This window comes from Crocodylus porosus, unplaced genomic scaffold (assembly GCF_001723895.1).
Source record: "Crocodylus porosus isolate Cpor-Errol unplaced genomic scaffold, CroPor_comp1, whole genome shotgun sequence".
NCBI classification, from domain to species: Eukaryota; Metazoa; Chordata; order Crocodylia; family Crocodylidae; genus Crocodylus; species Crocodylus porosus.
The window spans coordinates 10,342,311-10,352,299 of record NW_017728910.1 but is presented as its reverse complement, the minus strand read 5'-3'; positions in this window follow the sequence as shown (position 1 = coordinate 10,352,299).

Below are 9,989 nucleotides of genomic sequence, written 5' to 3'. Positions count from 1 at the left end.
CTCTTTCCTGCTTATGCAGGGGGTCGGACTCGATGATCTACTGAGGTCCCTTCCGACCCTAGCATCTATGAATCTATGAATCTATGAATCTATGAGTTGCAGGGAAAAGAGGATTCCCAAAGGGGAGGGGAGTCCCCCCGATTAGTTAAGGGCTCTTGAAAGGGGAGGCCCCCCTAAAGTTACCAGCTTCTTTGTAGCACTTGGGAAAAGCCCAATGGGCTTTTCCCTCAAGATTGAGTTTATTTTGGGGGTTTATCTGTTTCAGATCAGATACTTACCTGTGACTTACCTGTATCTGGAACCCTGGTATAAGGTTTTATGTCACTTACTCAGAGGTTTTATGTCATTGTTTATGGTACTGGTTTAGATATATATATATATATACACCTACACACACATTGTACATATGTTTATACCCATGTTCCTTTCCCTTGTGATAAGTTAATGTAAATAAATATGTATATAGTTAAGTCCCTCGACTGTCCTGGCCTGGTTCTATAGGGATGGAGGGAAACTGAACGGTCTGCAGTTCCCATCCCACAGCACACCTGCCAGCTAACAATTGCCTTCAATTGGAGAAGGGGAGTATATACTCAAGTTACCTGGGCTACATGAGAATTTATTTTTCTTTAGGAAACAGTTAGATAAAATATATTAAAGAAATGGAATTAGACAGAGGTACACTAAAGTTAATAATGTGATTTAAACCAACAAAAGCATGTAAATTCTGCTGTAAAAAAGTCCATCCTATATTAAGTACATGAAGTTTTAGCATCATTATATCTTAAGTATGGTGTCTTAAACCATATGTACTACAAAATTCTTGGGCAAAATGCACAATTCTGGAGCAGTTATAACTTGGAATCTCTTATCTTTTCCCAGTTTCAATCAAGATTTTACACCTATATATGTTTGTGAATGTGTAGGTGTATATATTTTTAAAATCATTCTTCATGAAATGAAGAAAAAGCCTAGCAATTCACAATCTTCAGATGCAGTGACTGACTAAAAAACACTGAATGTGCTTAATAACCAGTGAGTAAAAGACACATGCAAGTGTGAATTTTGTCAATTGGTTTCTTCCTTAATAAAAAAAAAAGCTGTCAGCTGTCAAAATGTCAAAGTGTTTTGACTTCACAACAAACGAGGAAAGGAAACAGCCTTTTAAATGGCATGAGAATAGCGATGCTGTAAAAGGAAAGAAACAGAAAAAACCTTTAGTTTTATTGTGCATTCTTCTACGTTTACATCACTCAAGTATCTAAAAATGTAAATTACTGCCTTTTTTGTTACATTAGCTTCAGACAGGCTATGTTGTCAGGTACTTGAGTTTATATACATTTAAGTGATAGGGAATAAAAAGAACCTCTTGAAATTAAAGGTTGAATTTCACATTCTCTGTGTGTGTGTGTATACATATACATACACAACTAAAACAAGCACAATAAGCTTTGCATGTATAAGTATATGTGTTGTTACCTGAAGATATACTTATTCTAATATAATAAAGGGCTTAATCCATCTGTCTGTCCGTAACACTCTTGGAGCATTTTGATTGGTTACTGAGGCAACTAATCAGAATGCTCCAAGAGCATTACGTGTGCCACTTTGATGGTGGGGGTGGTGGGGACAGAGCAGGAGGGCAAGGCCAGTGCTGCTGGCCTTGCACCCCCACCCAGCCCTGCTCCTTGGAGGTGGTGGCAGTGTGGGGTGCTGGCAGAGGGGGTTGGAAGGGACAGTGGGGCAAGCTCCTTCTTCCCCTTCTCCTGGGAGGTGGCGGCAGTGCAGGACGGTGGATGAGTTAAGGTTAGGGTTATCAAGGTTCCCCACCCCCCACCTCCATCCCTGCCTGCTCCCTCCCCTCCCTCCCCCATCATTCTTGATGGGCAGTTCTCTAGTAACTACGTATGATCCCTTCAGTGTGTATGTGTGTGTGTGTATCTCTCTCTCTTTATATATGCACACATACACCCCCCCAAAACAAACATAATAATGTTTGCATTTATAATTATGTGTGTGTTGTTACCTGAAATATACCTATAGCAAAATGAAATCCCCTTTTGTATACTGTTTAGCTCAATGTAGAACTCAGCAGGATGATTTTATGCCACCTTTGCATGCCTGTGATTCATAGATATTTGAAAGCTAATTTGATTCTTTTGCCCAAGATTGATATCAGGTCTGCTGCAGCTTACAAAATTTGATACCAGGCCCCTAAAGGGATTTGTGAATCCCTTTAAAGCAAAGCTTTAACTAGGCTCTTTCCTCGGCAACTCCTTTGGTTTTATGAGGGGATGGGGTGGAGCCAACATAATGAAACAGGTCTGGAATAGTTATGGAAATGAAACTAAGTATGTCTAAACCAATTTCTTTATGCTACCAAATTCACCAGAATCTGACCTGATACACAGGCATCTCATCTGTGATTTACTTAAAGCTCATTCTGAATTCACACCCTTTGGAAGAGGTATGTGAAAAAATCAATGAAAAAGTCTTTGAGAAGAAAAAATAAACAGCAATAAGGTATGCTGGTTGTGAGCTTCCAATACTTACCTTTCTTTCTATAGAACCTGATGAAGTAAAAGACCCAACGCTACAGTGAGAAATATATGCCTACTGACAGTTTTCAGACTTATTTTAATTTGAAATCTAATGAGCAGAGGATAATACAGAATGTAAATTTTCCATATGAATGTACAAAGAAATGTCACAAGAAATCGAAGCTTGAGTGGGCATCTCACGCTAATTAACATTTGCTTGTTATAACCTATACACAAATTAAAACCGACACTCTATGGTGACTAACAAGAACCCAATTACTGGGAAAGGAAGGCAGAAGGCAGGGCAAGGTGGCACCTTTGGGCTCCTTTGCACATGGACTACGGACAGAAATTACACATAAACTGATTTAAGTAATCAAAAACTGGTTTAAGCCTGTAACAGAACTGAAGTTCAGTGCACATAAACTAATATCAGAATGTCTGAAACTGGATTTTTAATATCAGAAGTAACTGATTTGGGTCAAACCATTTTATGAACTTATGTCCTAGACTCCTTCCTGGTTCAAGTTAAATCAGTCCCCAAGCAACCCTGCCCTAAGCAGGCTGTGCTGTCTGCTCAAACAGAGTAAGGTTGGGAGAGAGGGAGGGTACGAGCAGGGGGAGGGGTTGCTGGAGGCAGGGACTGCCTGACAAGTAAACTCCAGCTGGGGCCTGGGGCCAGGAAGGGTGGGGTTAAACCGAGTAGAGAGCTGCCCTGCCTTGATAAACTTTTTGCTGGCTGCAACTGTGGACTACAAATCCCAGAGGCACCTGGAAGCAGGAAGAAGTGATGAGCAACCCAGCAAATATCCTGCTGTTGTGATTCTGGACTGAAAATCCCAGAGACCTCAGGGGCAGTAGGAAGAGGAAGCTAACACGGCTTATGCTGGCTACATGCCAGAGAACCATGCTCTAGAACCCCTCAGCTTCTGGCCGGAGTCACTGGAGGCATGTGGCTGCAAAAAGTATATGTCTGTTCACTTGTCAGTTTAAAATCTGCAGCTTAGACTAACATCAATTCAGCCTTGGGCTTTTTCACTGCTTGTACTTAGCCATACAAGGAGGCTGCTCCAATGCACTGTAATTAGAGTGTGGTGGAGCAGACTCAGCTAATCGCTCCAGCAGACTCCAGTGTCACATGTCTCAGCATCTTCACACCTTAGTTAAAGTGCCCTCGCTTCCATTTTTCAGTGTGGGAACACTGATACATGTGACACTCCAGGCGCTAATTAAAGCACCTCCCCCCCGCCACAGACACACTGAGAGCATGTCCGTAAACGTTAGAGTTGAACGTACTCAGTAAGACACAAGCTTTTGCAGGTGGTAATCTACCTCATCAGGTTCTATGGAAAGGAAAGGCATCATTGTTTTTTGTTAATTGAAGACTTACACAATGTAATAAGCAGCAAACATGTATGACAAAAATCCATGATAAAAATTGATGCAATAATAGGATTATATATCAGCATGATGATGGGCAATGAAGAATATTTATTCAGATATTTTAGAAATTGAACAAATCTAGGCTATATAGCCACTGATTTCTGAGAGAACTCAGTAAACCCTTTGTTAAAGTGAACAGAAAAAATGTTGAGTATTTTAAAATTCTAATTTCCAATATATATTTGTAAAAACAAATAAAAAGGGATCTTACTGTAAGCATATATTTTTCGATCAGACCATAATGCACCTACATCAAGAAAAATTATGTTGTGCATTAAGGAATAAAGAGCCACTCTACTCCTCAATATATGTTATAAAAAAAAATTGTAACAAATTTGTCAACAAATGGATATCAAGGAGCAGCGTCAGCGAAGCTCCATGCAGGGATCTGTTTACACAGAGTAGCTTGACAGGTCCAGACACAAGTTGCACACCTTTTTATCATTCAAATGAGCAACGTATTTACTACTGAAAATGAAAATGTGCACGACTCTTTAAACCCCAGAAAAGGTTCATTGTGTTCTTTACCCCAATGTCTTTTGCTTGGAGACGTTATGGTCAGCTTGATTTACAGTCCATTTCACATTGCTATTGTAATTTTTGTATTGGTCAGGAAAATAACATGACAACACATGGCTAAAAGTAAAAAAAAATCTGCTTTTTCTTATTATTATTCCCATTTTACGTGTCTTGACCTATTGCCTAAAGAAAGAGCTTTTCTGCTTGCTGAGAAAGTATTTGCCTGCCTTCCTCAAAAACACTCATCAGCTTGATCATACAAACTGTAAGTAATTTTCCCTTGCTAGATAAAGCAAAAGAATCTCTATGTCAGATTATTTCTAAACATTTATTTTGGTGGTTCATATCTCTCCATTCTATACTTCTAAGACACCAGAAAACTGAAAACATGCCAGAGAACCATGAAACATACCAGAAAACTAAAAACATCCAGAAGATATTGTAGATCTAGAAGTTACTCCTCTTGATGTAGACAGAAATTAACAAATATGTATCAGTTATTACCATGATGTTAATTTAATAAGGAATATTACTAGAATTATTCGATTGTGTTTTCTACTCGGGTTTAATAGAAAGGTATCAAAATGAAAAAATATCCAATGTGTTTTTAATTTTAATTACATAATATCACTAAGTAGAGACATTCAAAAAGTCTGGGGCGGAATTGATCTAAGTTATGCAGGTTTTTTTGGAAGCGGCATAGTTTAGATTGATAGCAAACAGGACACACATTCACCCCTTGGTGGGGAGAAGCAGTGGGGCAAATCTTAGACTGGGTTCTGCCTTTTTAAAACCAGCCTATGCACACTGAACTTATGTTCTGTTATGGGTATACACCAGTTTCTGATCACCAGGGATACTGGTTTTCTCTGATAAAAAAAAAAATCAGAAATTTTCTGATTTAAAAACAAAAACAAAACAAACTTTTCTGTGATTAAAAAAAAATGCCACTATATGTGTGTGTGTGTGCGTGTGTGTGTGTGTGTGTGTATGTATATATATGATCTTGTGATCCATTGTGTTTCATTTTAATCATGGAAAAATGTGGATTTGAGGGTTTTTGTATTTTGGGGTTAATGTTTTTCGTTTTGGTTTTGTTTGATTTTTTTGTTTAATCAGAAAAAAAAGGTGTAATGTCTATACCAATCAGTAAGTCATCTGGTTAATTCAAACTAGTGACCAGGCTACAAAGGTTTGTAAGTATTTCTTTATTTTGCATTGATTTACATATGTAAAGCACTCAATTTGCTGTAGGCATTATTCACCATTGAAAAGCAAACAAATTAACAAAACAAAATAAACAGGTCAGAAGTAGAACAAACCAAGGAGCCACTGCCACAATTAAGCTGAAGTTCATACATAACATTCCACATCTTTTCTTTTAACTATACAATTCAAACCCTACTCCCAAAAGAATTTTTAAAAATCCCCGATCAGAACCACAAGGAAAGCCTGAGAATGAAAGGGTTTGTATGTCTATACTCAGATGATCCTATGCTTTTGAGGAGCTCAGGAATGCCTAGTCCAATGTTCCTGTTCCATATGGATAACACCTATGATTGTTAGTTTATTTGGGCAAACAGTTCTTGACTATTTATGTGAGTTACCAGTTCAGAGATCTAGAATTACTCAGTGTTTAAAATGAGGCTCTGGAGTGGTGAGAGATGCATGGGTGAAAGCCCACTGCGCCCCACTCCCCTGAAGCCCCCAAGAGACCTCCCCCCAGCAGCCACAGAGCCCCCGCTGACCCCCAGCACAGCCGGAGGTAAGTGGGGCCCATGGTAGAAGGAGGTTAACCCCTTAGTGAGCAGAAGGAGGCAGCTGAGTGGAGCTGGGCTGGGTCTCACCCAGCCCAGGCCCTTACTTTGCCCAGCCCCCAGGGAGCCACACAAACAGGCTGCGCAAACAGGTGCACTTGTCTGCCAGCACGTGAGTTAGTGCAGATTTCATGCAGGAGGGTGCGTGGGAGGGCCTGAGGCTCTGCCTGAGAGCCCCCTAGGGTAGACAGTCCCAGCCATAGCCAGCCTACCAGAGGCATGATGTGGATGGGCACGCGTCGCACCCTGAGGGTCCCCTCGGTCTCTATGGCTCCCCCCTCTGGAACCTCAGAGACAGCCACCCAGACAGAGCCCATGGTTCCGGGCTCCACACAGATGGAGCCTCTGGCTCTTGGATGCAGGGAACGCCTGTCCCTTTTTCAGGCTCTGGGGCCCAGGAGCATGGCCACCTTCCCATGTGGGATCTGCTCCCTTTTGGGGTCTCTGGTGCACAAGCTGGAGGAGCTCCAGGCCACAGTCCAGAGACTGCATGCCAAAAGGGACTGTGAGCAGAAGATCGACTTCTACTGCCAGGCCCTTCTCCCCAGGGAGCCGGAGGGTAGACCACGGTCTCCCTCCAGGACAAAGGAGGAATCCGGGATCTCCTACTCTGTCCAGTCAGGGGCATGAACCAAGGTGGTCAAGGGCCCTAAGGCTCTCTGCACTAAGGCTCCTGCCCCACTGGAACCTGGCAACAGGTACACACCTCTTGCTGCTTCAGCAGAGCCTGATGAGTTGCCAGCTCCCGCAGGCAACACAGGCTCAACTGCAGCTACCGTCCCTGCTCTCCGCAAGACAAAAATGTAAGGTGTTTGTTATGGGAGACTCCATCCTGAGGGGGACTGAAGGGGTAAGCTGGCACCCTGATGCCTTAGCTTGGGAAGATTGCTGCTTTCTGGGGGCCTGCATCTGGGACATTGAGGAGAGGATCCCTAAGCTCTTCCAGCCCACAGACTACTATCCCATGCTCCTTATTCATGTGGGCACCAATGACATGGCTTGGAGTGCTCCCAGCAGGGTCATGAGGTGCTACAGGGATTTGGGAGTGGGGCTAAAGGGTCTGGGGGCACAGATGGTGTTCTCTTGGATCCTCCCAGTCATGGGGTATGGGCTGAGGAGGGAGAGGAGGATCCACATAGTTAACCAAAGACTGCGGTGCTGGTGTCATAGCTTTGGCTTCCATGACCACAGCCCGCTCTTTGGTGAGAGGCAATGAGCTGCTGGAAAGAGAGAGCCTCCACCTCTCTCCCCTGGGGAGGAGGCTCTTCTCAGCCAGACTGGCTGATCTGCTCCACCGGGCTTTAAACTAAGCGTGTTGGAGGACGGGGGGACTACTGCCACTGCTGGCCCACTGAGCAATCCTTGCAAAGCCAGCAGGCCAAGGCACTTAAGAGAGCCGACCCCTATCCCAGCCCTGGCACAATCTGTGGGCAAGGCAAGAGCCTCCAAGGGGACACTTGCCTGCCTGTACACAAATGCCAGGAGCATGGGGAATAAGCAGGAGGAGCTCATCCTTCCACTTAATACAAATAATTATGTTGTCATAGGGATAACGGAGACCTGCTGGGACTCCACCCATGACTGGACCATGAGTATAGATGGCTATACCCTGTACAGGAGGGATCGTGTAGATAAAAGGGGTGGGGGCATAGCTCTCTATGTTAAGGAAAACTACGCATCCCTGCAAGCTGATGTTGTCAACCAGGGTGGATGACTGGAGACATTCTGGGTAAAAATCCATAGGGAACATGGAACAGGGGACACAACGGTGGGAGTCTACTACAGACCTCCCACCCGAAGTCCTGAGCTTGACCAGGAGTACGCCTGGGAACTGGCTGAGGCCGCATGCTCCAGGACCGTGGTTGTCATGGGTGACTTCAATTACCCGGACATCTCGTGGGAAGATCACTCAGCAAAATCCGAGAAGTCGCAAAGCTTCCTCTCATGCATGGATGACCTCTATCTGACTCAAGAAGTCTATGGGCCAATGAGAGGTAAAGCACTGCTTGACCAGGTACTGGCTACTGGGGATGACCTAATTGGCATCCTAGTGATTGATGGGAAGCTGGGTGACAGCGACCATGAGCTGATCACCTTCACCATCCGCCGTAAAGCTGGTGAGTCAATCAGCAACATGGAAGTTCTTGACTTCAGGAAAGTTGATGTTGACAAGCTCAGGAGGCTTGTCAGTGAGGCCCTAAGGGACCACGACCCTAGGGAGAGGGGATTTCAAGAAGAGTTGTTGCTCCTCAAGGAAGTGATCCTCAATGCACAAGCTAATTCTATTCCATCTCGGGGGAAAGGCAGAAAGAGGGCACAGCATCCACCCTGGGTCTCCAGGGACCTAGCAGACTTCCTGAGGCTAAAAAGAAAGGCCTACAAATGATGGAGGATGGCATTCACCTCCTAGGAGGATTATTCTGCACTGGTCCAGTCCTGCAGGGAGCAAACCAGGAAAGCCAAGGCTGCAACTGAATTTCAACTAGCTTTGAGCATCAAGGACAACAAAAAGTCCTTTTTCAGATATGTGGGGAGCCGGAGGAAAAGCAAGGGCAACAGTGGACCCCTGCAGAACAAGATGGGGCAACTGACAACTGACGCCCAGGAAAAAGACAACCTATTAAATGGGTACTTTGTGTCGGTCTTTCATCAGTCCCATGGGACGCCCATGCCCACTACGGGACAGGGACGTCCAGGTGAGGGAGATCTCCTGCCCTCCATTAATGCTGACCTCATGAAGGAACACCTTGAGAAGCTGGATACCTTCAAGTCAGTTGACCCTGACAATCTACACCCCAGGGTACTCAAGGAGCTGGCGAGCATCATAGCAAAGCCTCTGGCATGGATCTTTGAAAGCTCCTGGCATTCTGGTATAGTGCCGAAAGACTGGAAGAAGGCCAATGTAGTGCCTATCTTCAAGAAATGGAAGAAAGTGGATCTGGTTAATATCAGCCTGATTTCTATCCTGGGTAAGATCTTAGAAAAGTTTTTTAAACAGGCCATCCTTAATGGACTGGGTGACGCCAACATCCTGAAGGATAGCCAGCACAGGTTTGTTGTGGTGGGTCTTACTTGATCAATCTCATTTCATTCTATGACCAGATGACCTATCACCTGGACAAGGGGGAAGAGACTGATATCATATATCTTTATTTCAAAAAAGCCTTCAATCTGGTATCCCATGATCACCTCTTGGCTAAACTGGCCAATTGTGGCCTTCGGTTCACCATGATCCTCTGGCTGAGAAACTGGCTCTGTGGTCGGACCCAGAGAGTAGTAATTGATGGAAGTCACTCATCGTGGTGCCCTGTGACCAGTGGGGTCCCCCAGGGCTCTGTCCTTGGACCCAAATTGTTCAACATCTTCATTAATGATGTGGACATCAGAGTCAGAAGTGGAATGGCCAAGTTCGCTGATAACACCAAACTCTGGGGCAAAGTATCCACACCAGAAGACAGGTGGGTGATCCAGGCTGACCTGGACAGGCTCAAAAAATAGGCAGATGAGAACCTGATGGTGTTTATCATCGAAAAATGCAAGGTACTCCACCTTGGGAGGAAAAACCTGTAGCATCCTTATAGGCTCAGCAGTGCTATGCTGGCTAGCACTACAGAAGAAAGAGACTTGGGGGTCATCATTGACCACAAGATGAACATGAGCCTGCAATGCG